The following is a 15,897-nucleotide window of genomic DNA, read 5'->3' as shown; positions in this document are numbered from 1 at the left end:
CAGCTTGGGATGCTGCTGACAGAAATACAAGCAGCAGAAACCACAAACAAGTCCAACCCAGATACCTCCCTTAGCTCTAAATTGCTTGCATTGCGAACAGAACTTCAAAGCTTACTATTAGAGATTCATGAACGAACCCTTAGACGCACTAAAATGTTGTATTACACCAGTGGTAACAAAGCTGGTAAGCTCCTGGCCAACAAATTGAAGGGTCACAGGTCCACATCCAAACTTCCCATATCTTTCACCCCAATTCAGGCGAAAATCTATTTAAGCCCCAAGCTATTGTGGATGCTTTTAGCTCCTACTATAGCTCACTGTACAACTTGCAGTCTGATCCTTCTACTATACAACCCTCTCTGAGCTCTATTGATAACTTTTTGAATAGTGTGAACCTCCCCAAGCTGTCTACAGAACAACTGGAGTACCTCAACTCCCCTTTCACACCTTCCGAATTTGCCTCCACTATTAAATCTTTACCTTGCAACAAAGCTCCAGGCCCAGACGGGTTTAGTGGAGAGTACTAAAAACAATTCCAACAAATATCAGTTCCCCATTTGCTAGATGTACTCAGCTCTGCTGCAGCCTCCTCCTCCTTTCCTCAAGAAATGTTAAATGCTCTAATTATTACACTGCCTAAACCTGGGAAGTCCCCAGACACACCCCAGAACTTTAGACCAATTTCTCTTTTAAACATAGATTTAAAAATATATGCTAAACTACTGGCTTTACGTCTTATTGATATTCTGTCATATTTGATCCATCCAGACCAATCTGGCTTCACAAAAAGGAAGACAAACTTCTGATGCTATGAGGAGGGTACTGAATGTGATTCACTATGCAACGCAGTCAAAATTGCCTTCTCTGCTCCTAGCTTTGGACCCAGAGAAGGCGTTCGACTGGATGCATTGGGGGTACCTCAGCCGGGTCCTTCAGTAGTTTGGATTCCAAGGTAATATCCTTTCAGCAATTATGGCTTTATATTCATGTCCCTCGGCTGGGGTGTATGTGGATGGTATGTTGTCCCAACCCTTTAATATTACCAACGGCACCAGGCAAGGATGCCCTCTGTTCCCTCTTAATTTCAACCTGGCTGTTGAACCGTTGGCTGCTTCCAACTGCATGCACCCTGCTGTCAAGGGAATTCCAGTGGGTCCAACAGATCACTTCATCAGCCTTTTTGCTGATGATGTTATCCTGATGCTTGCCAATGTTGCTTCTTCGCTGCCAGCAGTTTCAGGGATTTTGTCCCAATTCCAAGAAGTGTCTTTCTACAAGGTTAATACTGCAAAATCATACATTCTAGACCTAGGTATTGATGCCACCACCAGAACATCTCTGGCTAGTCAGTATCCTTTTGGATGTAAAGATGAAGGCATCACGTATTTGGGTATCACTCTTACCAAACACACAAAACTTCTCTTCCGTTCCAATTACATCCCATTCCTTCCAACCCTCAAATCTAACCTCTCTAATAATTGAAAAACTGAACTTTCCTGGCTAGGTAGACTGGCAGCCTTTAAAATGTTCATCCCACCAAAATTGCTTTACCTGTTTAGGACTCTCCCCATCCCAAGTTACTATTTCTGAAAATTACAATCTATGGTTAACAGGTTCCTTTGGCAAAATAAAAGATCCCGCTGCGCATTCATCAAACTTACCAAGCACAGATGAGCTGGAGGTCTGGGCCATGTGGCTACTACACTGCCTCAGTGTTGGCTCAGTTAAGACATTGGTTCCAACCCACTCAGCCCTATCGTTGGCCCAACATTGAGGCCTCTGCTGTGCCTGGTAATGATCTACTTGCACTATTATTCTCTACAACTATGCAACCCGACGCCTTAACCCAACTCCCTATTACAGTTTCAGCATCCTTGAGTGCCTGGCAATCTCTCCTCATTGGCCTGGTCCCCATCCCTATTACAGTTTGTACTATCTTTATACCACACCTCTCCCTACGATTATGGCAGACAAGGGAAATCCAGTGGTTACAGCAATTATGCTACTCCCACAAGCTTAAACCCTTTCACACTCTTCAAGCTGAATTTAACCTGCCAGATACAGAAAGGTTTACCTATATTCGTCTCTCTTCTCTCCTAAAATCCACAACGCCCACTATATGCACCATCCCCACCAATATTCTAGCTTAATTTCATAAACCAGGTACTATCAGAGGAGGAATTTCCCTCATCTACTCCATGCTAGGGGGCAATCTTCACTTTAAAAAAACTAATACTCTGACAGCATGGGAATCAGATCTAGATTTGGTCTACTCCCTAGATCAATGGCACTATGCATTATCTTCAGTCCATAAATACACTAGAAATGCCAACAATTGGGAAATGATGTACAAGATCACCCATCGCTGGTATCTGACTCCCTATAAATTATCTAAATTCTACCTTCACCTTCCTAATACATGCTGGAGGGGATGTAGTCAAATAGGCACCCTTTTCCACCTTCGTTGGTCCTGCAAATGCCTGGCCAAGTTCTGGCCAGGAGTCTTTCATTTTCTAACTAAAGTTACAGCTGTTCCCTTACTGATAAATCTAAGTCTAGCCATACTAAATCTGGACATAGACAGCATCCCTTACACCTTAAGAAATGTTGTTACCAATATCCTATTGGCTGCCAGACTAACACTGTTGCGGCGGTAGCGTACTGCCTTAATGCCTCCCCTAGAAGAGGTTATTCACCTGACTCAACAATATTGCTCCTATGAAAGAATGTTTGCATCTGCTAATAATGTCTTAGCTAAAGCAAATGAGAATTGTGGCCCGTGCATGGACTGGCACAGTATCTATGATGGTACAGTACTTTGACTCTTCCGGACATGTTTTACTGTTTATTGACTGCTTAGACTCGTTTCTTCCCTGTTCATATTCACTATGTTTCTTTGGTTATATCCTCTTGTGTTGAACACATGTTCTTTATATTGTGTAACTAACTACACACAGCATGACTGTTAATGTTTGCAGGATTATCCAAATGTGGGCTAGCGCCTCTTCGCGTGGACGCTTGGAATCCACAATTGCATTTATTATTGAACTGTATGTACTTGCTGTGTTTATAACCCATTAAAGATCTATTGAAAGTAAAAAGAGACTATTATTGAACTTTGGGTCTGGGAGTCACAGTTCTAGAGTTTTATCATCTTTTACTTGGTAAGATACCAAGGTGAATGCATAGCCACCCACGCTTGAGTTACCTCTGTTATCTTTCTCTGTCTCTTTGCCTATCATTACATTTGCAATACAAGAAGATCAAAATCATTTGTTCCTGTTGTGGAAATATGTTTTTCTGTTATTGCTATTTTACTCAATTTCTAAATCCCCACTTATATGCAATGATTTTGTGAATCGAACGTAAAGTAAAACCTTCAAAATGAAAAAGTCAAAGAATAAAACAAGACAATGAAAAAACAGAAACCAGTGACTCCCCACATCTGTGTATGATGTTAAAATTTGAAAAACTTCAATGTTAGAATGTGATGTCACACAAGGAAACACCATACAATGCATTTCAATTTGATGAAAATTGTAAAAATAATTTCTAGTTTACTGTGAGATTAGTGTCAGTTTTATTTTATTTTTTTCTTTATTTAATTAGATTGCACAACATAGAAACAATGTGAGCATTAAAAAAAACAAAAAAACGAAAAACAAAAGCGAACAAAAACATATTTTCAAAGGGTTACATAGTCCCTATGTGTTATCAATTACATAGGAACTGATGTTTGAATATTACACATACATTTGATCCAACCTGAGTACATAATGGGTTAAGGGTAATTGCAGATGTATACCATACACAGTAAAACTGACCAGTGATAGTAAAGAGAATACAAAAGTAACCATTATTACCATGATATAAGCAGTTTTTCAAGATGGTGTACAGTGGGGATCGAAAGTTTGGGCACCCCAGGTAAAAATTTGTATTAATGTGCATAAAGAAGCCAAGGAAAGATGGAAAAAATCTCCAAAAGGCATCAAATTACAGATTATATGTTCTTATAATATGTCAACAAAAGTTAGATTTTATTTCCATCATTGACACTTTCAAAATTACAGAAAACAAAAAAAAGGCGTCTGCAAAAGTTTGGGTACCCTGCAGAATTTATAGCATGCACTGCCCCCTTTGCAAGGCTGAGAGCTGCCAGTGTCATGGATTGTTCTCAATCATCATCTGGCAAGACCAGGTGATGTCAATCTCAAAGGTTTTAAATGCCCAGACTCATCTGACCTTGCCCCAACAATCAGCACCATGGGATCTTCTAAGCAGCTGTCTAGAAAACTGAAACGGAAAATAGTTGAGGCTCACAAAGCTGGAGAAGGCTATAAGAAGATAGCAAAGCATTTTCAAATGTCAATATCCTCTGTTCGAAATGTAATTAAGAAATGGCAGTCATCAGGAACAGTGGAAGTTAAAGCAAGATCTGGAAGACCAAGAAAACTATCAGACAGAACAGCTTGCAGGATTGTGAGAAAAAGAATTCAAAACCCGCGTTTGACTGCACGATCCCTCCAGAAAGATCTGGCAGACACCGGAGTTGTGGTACACTATTCCACTATAAAGAGTCATCAGAAGAAAACCTCTTCTATGTCCTCACCACAAAAATCAGCATTTGAACTTTGCAAATGAACATATAGACAAGCCTGATGCATTTTGGAAACAAATTCTGTGGACCGATGAGGTTAAAATGTAACTTTTTGGCCTGGAATGAGCAAAGGTATGTTTAGAGAAGAAGGGGCACAGAATTTAATGAAAAGAACATCTGTCCAACTGTTAAGCATGGGGGTGGATCAATCATGCTTTGGGGTTGTATTGCAGCCAGTGGCACAGGGAACATCTCACGAGTAGAAGGAAAAACGGATTCAATAAAATTTCAGCAAATTTTGGATGGTAACTTGATGCCATCTGTGAAAAAACTGAAGTTAAAGAGAGGATGGCTTCTACAAATGGATAATGATCCTAAACACACCTCAAAATACACGGGGGATTACATCAAGAGGTGTAAACTGAAGGTTTTGCCATGGCCTTCACAATCTCCTGACCTCAACATAATTGAAAATCTATGGATAAACCTTAAAAGAGCAGTGCGTGACAGACAGCCCAGAAATCTCAAAGAACTGGAAGACTTTTGTAAGGAAGAATGGGCAAAGATACCTCAAACAAGAATTGAAAGACTCTTGGCTGGCTACAAAAAGCGTTTACAAGCTGTGATACTTGCCAAAGGGGGCAGTACAAGATATTAACTCTGCAGGGTGCCCAAACTTTAGCAGACATCATTTTTTTGTTTTCTGTTATTTTGAAAGTGTAAATGATGGAAATAAAATCTAACTTTTGTTGACATATTATAAGAATGTCTAATCTGTAATTTGATGCCTTTTGGACATTAATACAACTTTTTACCTGGGGTGCCCAAACTTTCGATCCCCACTGTATATTATAAGGAAAGACTAGGAGAATGGTGGGAGGTGGGGGGGTTAAGTAGAAGAACAGGATAAAGAAAGGGGTAGGGGAGGGTAGAAGTTGTAGATAATTAAGGCGTGGAAGAGGGTGGGTTAAATCCTACCCTATACCCATGGACCAGCTCCAATACCCATTTTTCCACCCTGAATCAGTTAGTAGAGTTCATGCTGGTTGGTAATTAAGGTGTGGAAGAGGGTGGGGTAAATCCTACCCTATACCCATGGACCATCTCCAAGACCCATTTTTCCACCCTGGATCAGTTACAGTTCGTAGAATTCATGCTGGGGTTAAGGCACAAGAGAGATTCATGCTTCTGTGTTGTAGAGAACAAATTTCACATTAACCAGGTCCATCTGAATCTGTCATGTGTGCTTTTGTTGGAGGATATAAGATCTTCCATGCGCTTGATTTAGTTTACTTTTGCTAACCATTGTCCAACACTGGGAGCCTGTGATTGTTTCCATTTATCTGGAACACAGCTCTTAGTAGGTTTGGATGGATCTTCTGTGCATGCACTTCGGGAAGTTGTTGTGAAGAAGTAAAAACATTGCTGGATCATTAGTCAATCTTCGATCTGTAAATGTTTGAGAAATGTGGCATACCTCCACTATAAACAATTGTAGAGATGGACAGGACTAGAAGATGTATAGGATTTCTCCAGATACCGCTCCACTTCTCCAGCCTGACTCTGTGCCTGTCAGAAACATGTAATATAGGACCCGTGGTGTTCTATAACAGCGAGTGAGAGTTTAAAAGCTGGACTCTTGTTATTTTGTACATGTTGAACTTTTGTGTGTGGTGGAAGATTTTATATTGTTGTTCAGGAATCAGTTTTATGTGCAGGTCATGATCCCAGTTTGCAATGTATGGGAGGATATAGTCTTTAGGAGGTGAAGTTAACACATTTTACGTCATAGAGTATGTCTAAGGGGACCTGATTGTGTGCATTCCTTGTGGCAGTTTACAGGAAGCTGAATGTTGCTTCTGGTGGACTGAGGTGTGATCAGGATTGTGGGAATACTGAGTTGCATCACCAGAGGGCTAGTTGCACTCTTATGCTTGCAGAGACCCCTTTCTTTGACTGCTTGCATTATTCTCAGTGACTGCAGTTTCTAAAGTGATCCTGGTGATGGCTGCTCTTTCCTATTTGTATATTTTATGCCTTGGAGCTTGAATTGTACATGGAATTTTAAGGTTCCTATGCAGATGTATCAACATTTATGCAAAACTCATGACTCAGGCCCTTGCAAATATGCTAAATATTATTTTCTGATATTTAAGTTGTCTTTCCCAGAACAAAAGTAACATTCCTTAATACTAATACCCTAAGAACAGTCAATCTTAAAAGAGATAGTAGCCTTAGAACATTTGACCAGAAGAGAAATTAGCCCAAAATAACAGCGTAACAACATTTAACCAAAATAGCCTAAAACAAAAGCCTAAGAACATCCAACAAGAAGAAAATCTAGTCTAACACATTAGCCCAAGAACATTTAACCAGAAGAGAAAAGAACCTAAAACAATAGCCTAAGAACCAAAAGAGATATAGCATAAAAACATTTGATTAGAAGAAAAAAAAAAAACATTAAGTACTTTTGATATTATTCTTTTTGCACAATAGCCACAGCTTTATACATTGTGCGAAAAATCCCTAAAACAAATGAGCGAATGCTGGGTAATTCCCTGAGAACAAAAGTACATCCTAAGTGTTAACAGTTTTACACAATTAACATATACTGGCGTAGAATGTTGGGAAAAGGGGGAAATAGGTTTCAAGGCTCCCCCTAGTAGTTGAGGGCGTGGTCTCATGGGGGGCTTATACCTGATAGGTAGGGGGCTTCTGAAGCTGCTAGAAGCTTCTGGAAGCCCCTTTGGGGTCCATAAATAATAGGTGCTGACTGGAATTGGCGCCAGACTTCGCGGGATGACACAAGCTACAGAGCTCAGGCAAGAGAGCTATACCGTATAGCGGACGGCAATTCACCTCAAGAAATGAAGACTCTCCTCAGACAACTTATTGAGAGGGCTGAGGCAGAAGGTGGAGAAGCTTGGATTCGACAGTGCCTGAGCTTACCTGCGCAGCAAGAAGTGTTATGTGAAGAAGCCGGTGGAAGCGGTATGGCACCTCAAGCGGCTGAAGACAGCATTGAAAATGCAGACAGCGGAGCGGAGTCTGTGAGGGAAGAGGACATGACATGGAGGAAGGTACAGCAAGGCGGAGATAAAGGCGGTGCTGGAAGAGGCAGGAAGATGGAGCGTAAAGGAAGAGGGATGAGGAAGCCGTATAGCCCAAAATCAGTGCCCAGTAGGGCTGAAGAAAGAAGAGCGGCGGCAGAAGACAAGAAGAAGAGAGGCCGTGAGAGAAGAAGCAGAGCAGAGCAGAAGCCATCCACGTCCCGCTGGGAGGCGGGGACAAGGGTCAATTCACCTGAGCTTCAAAGAAGAAGTGAAGAACAGAGTTATGAATGGCAGGACGCTGTAGGTGTTAACACAGGTCCTGGCAGGAAAGGAGCAGCTTCAATTAATGACACAGAGGTTTTGGAAGAGCAAGACAGGTTAAGTACTGGTGAGTGTGGGCAGCTAAATATTTTGTCTTCCCTGTCAGCAACTTTGTTGCAGCTTGTAAATAACTTATCTACAGCCCCCACAGCTAGGAGGAGTGATGATTTTGCGTCAGTATGGTTAGGTGAAAGTGGGGCAACGAATACAAGGATAGAAAAGCTGCCAATTGAAGTAGCAACAAGTTCAGGTATAAAAAACGATATGGCTGTTAGAGACTCCTCATCTGCAGCATGCAGGGAAATTATGCCTTGTATACTGTCTCCGCTTGGTTTTCATGTAGCATTGAGTACAAAAGAAAAGATATGGCGGAGAGAGTATATTGAATTGTTTTCATTACTTCCTAATCAAAAAGAATATTATTTTAAGTCTGAAAAGGAGAAAAGCGAAGAGGATAAAAAGAAACCAATTCCAAGATCATTTAACAAATGGCTGCAAGCCTTTGTTACATTTTCCAGTATTTTATGTGAGAAGTTTCCTGAACTTAGTTCAGGTCTATTCCAACACTTAGACATAATATTGGAAGCTTACCGAAACTTTGGTGGGCTTGGATGGTTTTTCTATGATGAGGCATATAGGCAAAAAATGGCGGTTCACTCTAATATGGGTTGGGGTAATAAGGATGTGGGTCTCTGGTTGAACCTATTTGTCCCACAGAGACCTGCTCTACCTCGATCGAACAGTGTAGCAGTGAGTAGCCAGGCTAGTGGATATAAAAAAGGTGTGTGTTTCGCATTTAATGACGCACAATGCAAATGGCCGAATTCATGCAAATTTCGTCATGAATGTGCTTTTTGCACTGGTCCTCACCCTATAAGCAAATGCTTTAAAAAATTGGCTCAGCAATCAAGTAAGGATTATTTTTAAAAAAAGCCAGAACGCCGGTGAAAGTGGAAAGCATGGAGCCATGGCTGTGCCAATATCCAGACCAGTTGACAGCACAGCTAATTAGACAAGGTTTTGCATTTGGTTTTAGTCTACCAATTTTTGATGGATTTGGTTGTAGTTGGGTAGAAAATTTAAAATCGGTGAAAGAGCTATCTGATATTGTTAGGTGTAAATTAATAAAAGAATTACAGGAAGATAGAATAGCGGGTCCATTTATTTTTCCTCCATTTTCAAATTTTCGTTTGTCTCCGCTGGGGATCGTCCCTAAGAAGGAACAAGGAAAATATAGACTAATCCATCATCTATCTTACCCACGCAAATTTTCTCTGAACGATCAATTCAGGGATGATTTGTGCTCGGTTACATATGCTTCTTTTGAAGAAGCTATTGTCAAACTACAGAATGTAGGTCAGGCAGCGTTGATGGCAAAGGCCGATATAAAATCAGCATTTAGACTGTTACTCATAAACTCCCAAAAGCTTCAATTCATTGGGTTTCCAATTCGAAGGTATGTACTTTTTTGACAAATGTTTACCAATGGGATGCTCAATTTCTTGCGCATATATTGAGAATTTTTCGTCATTTGTGGAGTGGGTGGTAGCAAAAGAGGCAAGGTCTAGTAACTTAGTACACTATCTAGACGACTTCTTTTTCATAGGAAAACCTAACTCTCAGGATTGTGCCAGGTTATTATTAAAATTTTTTGAAGTGTGCGAGAAATTTGGCATCCCATTGGCACATGATAAAACTGTTTTCCCTACTACATGTAATGAATTTTTGGGAATAACGATAGATTCGGTAAGTATGGAATATAGGTTACCTCTAAAAAAAATTTAAAATATCTGTAGTACAATTCTGAAGGTAATGCGTCTTAAGAAGGTTTCTGTAAAAATGATGCAACAGTTATTGGGTTTGTTGGCATTTGCGACGAGGGTGCTTCCGATGGGGCGTATTTTCTCCCGCAGGATGTACCAACAATCGCAGGCTTAGCAAACCCTTATGCACACATCAGAGTTACAGCAGAAATAAAGGAAGACCTGTTAGTATGGTATAAATTTCTGGTGGAATTTAATGGTAGAGCAGCCTGGCAGGAAGAATTTATTGTCGACCAAGACTTTAAATTATATTCTGATGCTGCTGGATCTGTTGGTTTTGGGACAATATGGAGAACCCATTGGTGTGCTGCCAGATGGCCAGTAGCTTGGATTAAGAATGGTTTAGTAAAGAATATAGTGTTACTTGAATTATTTCCAATAATTGTAGCTATAGAAATATGGGGAACTTATTTTAAGAATTAGAGGATCCTATGCTCTACGGACAAAAAAGGAGTGTTGTATGCTCTAAACTGCCTATCATCTAGATCTAAGCCTGTGATTCGTTTGCTGAGGTATTTAGTGTATAAATGCTTGTGCCTTAATATATGGGTGAAAGCTCAGTATGTAAGAGGAAAAAGTAATGTAGTAGCTGATGCTTTATCTAGATTTCAAATGAACCGTTTCTTCCAGTCTTTTCCAGAAGCAGACGCGAAAGGATCTTCTTGCCCCCCGCAACTATGGGAAATAGTGTGATCGTGGATAACATTATAAAATCCTTGGCTCCTTCAACTTGGTCGGGTTACAGGGCGGTGTGGTTATTATGGTTGGCCTTTTTGAATTCTCACAATATGGGAATCTTTGAAGTATCTTTGAAGTATCTGAAAGTCTAGCCTTGTTGTTGTTGAATAATTTGATGGAAAAGGGATACTCTTGGTCACATATTAGTAAGGTGTTATCAGGGGTATCCTTTTTTCTGCAGTTGCATTCGTTCCCATCTTTATTAAAATTCTTCTCCATAAGACAAGCTATGAAAGGTTATAAAAGGGCTAATTTGGTTCAGGACAAAAGACGTCCTATTACGCTTCAGATTTTGTGTGAGTTATGTGAAAGTTTAGATAAGGTTTGCTATTCACAGTTTGAGGCTGATATGTTCAGGGCAGCTTTCTCAATTTGTTTCTTTGCTGCTCTGAGGGACGGTTTGATATGGGACGATATTTTGGCTACTTCAAAGAATATTAAATTATTCTTGCAGCGGTCAAAAACTGACCAAATGGGAAAAGGCTGTTGGATCACGTTGGCTCGTGTGAAAAAAGGTTAGTGTGTCCAGTGAGTTTGTTAAATACTTATTTAGGGTTTAGACCAAGAAAGGAGGGTTTCCTATTTATTCACCAGGATGGTTCGCCTTTGACAAGATTCCAATTCCAAGCAGTTTTGAAGAAAGTGGTAAGATATTGTAAGTTGAATGATTTAGTCATATCCTCGCATTCATTCCGTATAGGAGCAGCCACTGAGGCTGCAAGGTTAGGTTTAAATTCTGATAAAATTAAGCAAATTGGTAGATGGAAATCAAACGTTTTTAAATTATACGTGAGACCTAACAATATTTTTTGACTTACCTAGGTATCCATCGGATAGTGTGGATAGTCGGCCATTCATATATATTTTGGGCACACAGAAGAGCTGCTGCTAGAAGCTATACGGAATCCCTTGGTCTGGATAAAGAATTATATTCTGTTTGTTGGCATGGTATTAGGGGAATGGTGTGGGCGGATCTCCTGGCTGAGTTGGGAACTATGGCGGATATGTATTCCCACCCGGATGTACTATTGGTGCACCTGGGTGGGAATGATATAGGTCATAAGAGAACGTTGGATTTGGTGTTTCAAATGAAGCACTATGTCCGAACGATTAAAGCTTTATACCCTGGGTCAGTGATAATTTTCTCCGAGATTATACCCAGGTTACAATGGTCATGTTTAAGTCTTTGTCGTTATGGGGAAAAGATTCGTAAAAGAATTAACAGGATAATGGAAAAGTTCATGTCTTTGGGTTATGGTTTTTTATTTCGCCATTTAGAATTGGAAGGTAGCATTAAAGGGTTATATAGAGCTGATGGAGTTCATTTGTCCGATATCGGACTTGAAATATTCAACAGCAATCTTCAGACATGCATTGAGAAGGCCGCGGTATGGGGGTAGACAGGGGTTGTGCAAGGTGCACATCCTCTGTCTGTTTGGGGACAGTGTAATAATATTGTGATATGGTTATTCAGCTCGAGCTCTAATAGCTGAGTTGAAAATTTGTATGGAAGTCAAAAGTTATGTCATATCGTTATGAGTATGAAGTTGAAGTTTTAATAAAGTGTATATTCAAACCAGTTAATAAAGGCCGTGGCCAAAATTTTGCCATTAAGAAGTCTAGTTGTGTGTTTATTTGCATGTCTGAAGATTGTTTAAGAATAAATGCTGCGTGTGATCCCATATATTTCATGTATTAATTATTTTACTAAACACATGGGCAAGTCCTTTTTTGGCTGATCAAAGGTTGGTTTTTGGAGTGTTTTAAGTTGTTTGGAGTCAGGATCCAGAGGCCCACAAACATAGGATTGTTTCTGATCTCTCTGAAACCCGTCAGATGGGACAATGACCATTTAAAATCATGCCTGTGCCTTATGCCTTCATTGCAGCATAGCTCCCAACTTTCTAAGGTGAAAAAGAAGGAAATATTTTAGCACAAACTATCAAGACAAAGGACAAACGCGCCATCACCATTTACAGATCTTCTAGAATTAATACTCGAACTGGCAAGTATTTTGTTAACATTGCTTTTTTCTTTATGCTACCTCATCAATATAAGGTTGGATAAAACGTTTTTGGTACCAAATATGTGACAATCTCTCAAAAGAAGGGACAGTTGGGAGTTATGCATTAGTCTCACTGCATTGTCTTTTATTATGAATGCTAGCCAAATTCCATAAATGACTTATCATTAATATATTTTGTGTGATATTTCTGTAAGACAGCTTTGTTAGGATTATGGATCCCTTAGAAGGCGCTGAACTCATGTTTAGGCATGGAGGCAACGGGCAAGACAAGGCTCAGTAAGCCAGTATTATGTCTTTCTCACAATATGAGACAAGACTGAAATCTGCGTTCCACCGCTGATAAAATGGAGTCCAGCCATCATGATTGTTTTGTGAATATTGCATGAGACTGTGGTCCCCACACGGCCAGCTGCAGCTTCAAAGCATCCCATTGACCTAGATTCAACAGCAGATTAGTGTCTGCTCCGGCCTGCACTGCCATCCTCACACAGGGAGCCTGATTTTATCTTCTCTGACTGTACTTGCACGCTGTTCTGACCCACATTGCAGCACAGGGCTAAAAAAGAAAAAGCAAGAAGATGCACACATATGACTTCCAACAGAATAACAGATTAAAACTGCTATTTTCGTGCATTTGCTGTTCACAAAGAATGGCTTGTGATTATGATGGAAGGAGAAGGGACCTTTTGTTTTCACACCTCAGCTTTGTGTTAAAACTCCTGTCATTTTTTTTTTCCCTTGGGAACGTATACTTTGTTCTCAACAAAATATAACACTGTTTATATCTCTTTGGATGTATCCTATTAAGGTCAGATGCCATGCAGTAGAGACAGTTGCAAATGAAGTCCTTGAAATTGTTTTGGATAAAGAATATTACCAGCAATTCCACAAAAGACAATGTTACTCTAGATACATGTTTATTTGCAATGCAAAAAGAAACAGAACAATTTATTTAATGGTGTTTTGATAAAAATTCCTTTTTTTTTATGTGATTTTGTTCAACAAGTGTCTGAATGTCAAATATGGTCACTTTAGAACATACATGCAGCCCTACCAATATAATTTAAATGTTTTTTACGCACAAGTAAGTTGTAAGTTGTAGCAATATCCTCTGATGATGTCTGTGCGGACAATACGCGTCAGGAGCTCGCAGTAGAACTTCATTTTAATACATTGCCTGTTACCATGCGATTCTTGTAAGTGCGATTCCTTCTATTTCATTAATAGTTTTTAGCAATATTACGCTATGTGCACTCCTTTTTCTGGTTTTCATGTCATCTGGCCTTGAGAGACTTCCATCCCTCTGCCTACCACCTTATGAGCTGAAAACTACTTCCATGGTAATGATCGTAGGAGGAATCAAGATCACCTTGTAAAGCCTGAACAGGTCTGTTTGCTATATGGCAATTCAGACCCATTTGATCTGGTGAGAGCCCACTTTTACTGTTCACTTGGTGTTGGGATTCTTTTCATCACGTTTGGATTTATATATGTATACCAACAAGATGCATCACTTCTTTGGGACTTTTATTTAATCCCTATTTCAGTATTGGACTTTATTTCACAATATCCTATATATTTTATATATATATATATATATATATATATATATATATGTTCAATTGTACACTTGTATATTATGTACACTCATTAGCGCTGCACTTTTTTCTCCCAAGGTGTAGTCCCTGCCAATCGAAAGGTGCAGTTCATTGTGGTACAAATGAAATTAGTCATCTCTATGGTGACAGCAAATGTCAATGTCTACTGACAAGTGTGGTCACTATAGAGATTGATAATGTCTACAATAATTTAGAACCATCTTTAAGCTACAGCTGCAGTAAAAATCACCATGAATACATGGACATCACTTTCAAAAAACTGTGTTGCTCCAGGACAAAAAACCTCCATTCAAAGTTCAGCCTCAGAGAGGAAATTCAGGTGCACACCCTGGTTGCAACAGAAGCATATGGAAGAAATGGACTGGATGGCGGGACTTTAAAAAAATGAGTTCTTTATTGAAGAAAACAAAAATACATGAAGGATAATCATACCACAGCGGACATGATGACACCGGCAGCTAATGCATTTTGCACCCAAGCTGGTGCTTAGTCATGACTAAGGCTATGACTAAGCACCAGCTTGGGTGCGAAACGCGTTAGCTGCCAGTGTCATCATCTCCGCTGTGGTATGATTATCCTTCATGTATTTTTGTTTTCTTCAATAAAGGACTAATTTTTGGGAGTGCCGCCATCCAGTCCATTTCTTCCATACTGACGTCACTTTATTGACGTCAATCAGTGTATGAATCAGTGTATGAATGCCCACATTCAAGGAACTTGTATTGGAAGGAAATTGGAGGCTGCATTGGCCTACTTCATCTAATACAATTCTAGCTGATTTACATACTTAACTATTTTTTTTTTCAGTTATTTCATTAACTTCAAACAATTATGTAGATCTGGTTTTCTGTTTTTAATCTGATTTTTGTGCTGAATGCATTTTCGAGGTCAGTAGCATAAATAAAAAATAGTGCTGTGCAATCCTAATGGTAATAGAACATAAATAACATTCACTCAATACCAAAAAGGAAGGAAGTGTGATGATGCTTATATATGCTGGTTGACCCTGTAGGATCTCAAAGATAAGGTGAGCGGCAGTGATAACAGGTGGTGGGATTGCGTGAGCACCCGTGTGGACACAAGAATCGCATGAGTTTGTTTAGGACCACTTACCACTGGAAACATATATCTGCTTATATGGACACCTGATATCTTTGGGACTATTTATGTTCTATTACCATTAGGATTGCGCTGCACTATTTTTTATTATGTTTCAGGAGGTTTTTTTGTGAGATTGCCCTTGAGTGCGTAGCTGCTGGTCCTATTTATGGTGTTACTAAGTCCAGCGCTGAATATTTTTTAAATTTTTATTCAGTAGCATAAATGTATTGAAGTACAAAAAACAGCATGGCGGCCAGTTAGTACTGTATATTTGAAAAAAAGAGCAGCAGTGGCAGCTTCTAGGTTTCTCTTTGCACAAGTTTCCTTTACACACGACAGCCTGAAAACAATAAGCTATGTGATTTATTTGTTTGTTAATGTGTATAACACTTACATACTCCAAAAAGCTCTACGGAAAACATATAAAATAGAGCAATTCTCAAAAGTCCGTTCACAGGAGTATCCTGTGATTGAATGTCCCAAGCAATTTGTTTTACCACCATAGAGACAGACACTAAGGGCTATTGTTATAGGAACCAGTTTAGATATGGCAGCACACTATCCTTATTCACACAAAATGTACCAAAGCCACTGAGATATTTGCTTCTTTATAGACTAT

This window comes from Pelophylax lessonae, assembly GCF_965119305.1.
Source record: "Pelophylax lessonae genome assembly, chromosome: 3".
Taxonomy (NCBI): Eukaryota; Metazoa; Chordata; class Amphibia; order Anura; family Ranidae; genus Pelophylax; species Pelophylax lessonae.
The sequence above is the reverse complement of the archived record's forward strand: the minus strand, read 5'-3'. Positions refer to the sequence as shown.